The sequence below is a fragment of the Gekko japonicus genome, unplaced genomic scaffold, assembly GCF_001447785.1.
Source record: "Gekko japonicus isolate JY-2015 unplaced genomic scaffold, Gekko_japonicus_V1.1 scaffold336, whole genome shotgun sequence".
NCBI lineage: Eukaryota > Metazoa > Chordata > Lepidosauria > Squamata > Gekkonidae > Gekko > Gekko japonicus.
The window spans coordinates 808,728-810,238 of NW_015172014.1; positions in this window are offsets into that span (position 1 = coordinate 808,728).

Here is a 1,511-nt window from a genome sequence, read left to right on the forward strand (position 1 = left end):
CAGGGAATCAAACCTGGTTCTCCCAGATTAGAGTCCGCGCACTTAACCACTGCACCAGGAAGGAAGGAAGGAAGGAAGGAAGGAAGGAAGGAAGGAAGGAAGGAAGGAAGGAAGGAAGGACCTGTTAACAATCTATGGTGACCAGATCCACAGCCTGCCCATTTATAAGAAACAGCCAAAGCGTGTTCACTTTAGAAATGAAACTGGGGACCGGCTCCTGGATCAATGTGGGCTTCCAATCCCACGTTCAGCCGCACATGCCTTGAATAGAACATGAGAATGACGCAATCCAGTGAGGGATTTGGGATCACGGGTCAGGCCCCGCCACTTCCATGCACCATCAGCCTCTGTGCACTGATCCCGACATCGGCTTGGGCTCCTGGCCCTCATTAGAGGGGGACGGGGCTAGAGGGGACTGCAAGAAAGAGGGCCCCAGAGGCTGCCAGGGGAGAGCATCGCCCCCTCCCTCCCTCCCGCCCCCCACCCACAGACACCCGGCCCCCTCCCTGCCCAGTCACAATCCCCCTCTGCCCTCTAGCTCCCCTTACAGGCTGCCAGGGGGATTGCATCACAAACCTTCCTGCTGGGAGGAGCCCCCTGCCTACCCCCAGGGTCTGCGGCCCCAGCAGACCCCGAGACCTGTTGCCACGCAGAGGGGTGGGGATGTCGGGATCGGCCAGCCAGCTGCTGGCCCCGTCGCCTCTCCCATGGGGGAGCCCAGCTTCTCTTGCTACCCATCCTCGGAGGAGTGTTGCCTCAACCTCCCCGAAACCATCGCTGTCCTGGTAGCTTTAATCATCGCGGTACAGCTGGCCCTCAAGCTGGCCTCTGTGGTGAGGACGTGCTGGGGGGGAGGAGAGTCGGGGGGGCTGTGAGAAGAGAACAGGACAGGGGTGCATGGCGGGGGGGCTGGCTTAGGTTGACCCCTCGGTGGGCATGCGTGTGACTGCAGAGCTGCTGAAAGCGGATTTGCGCCTTTCTCCCCAATGGGGACCCCAAAGCGGCTCGCATCCTTTCCTCCTCCTCCTCTTTATCTTCACAACAACCCTGTGAGGTAGGATGGGTTGAGAGTGTGTCCCCCCCAGCAAGTCAGCCCTGATGGAGCCACGCAGGACAGGGCTACCAACTTCTAGGTGGGGCCTGGAGAGCTCCCAGAATGACAACAGATCTCTGGACTGCAGAGATCCATTCCCAGGGAGAAAATGGCTGCTTTGGAGGGTGGGCTCTGTGGCCTTCGACCTGGCTGAGGCCCCTCCCCTCCCCCAGATCCCGCCCTCCCAAGGGATTTCCTAAGCCAGAGCTGCAACCCGAACTCGGTGGCGCCACGGAGTGGGCCCTGACTGGGCAGCAGCAGACATGGCCACCCGCTGGCACCAACTGTGACTGGCAACCCTCATGTGTCTCTTTCTCTCTCTCTCTCCAGATGTGCTATTATCTCTGGTACCTCGCTGGGGTCATGTTTGGGATGGTGGTTGTTCAGGGTGAGTGAAAGGATGAGCGGGTTGCGTTGG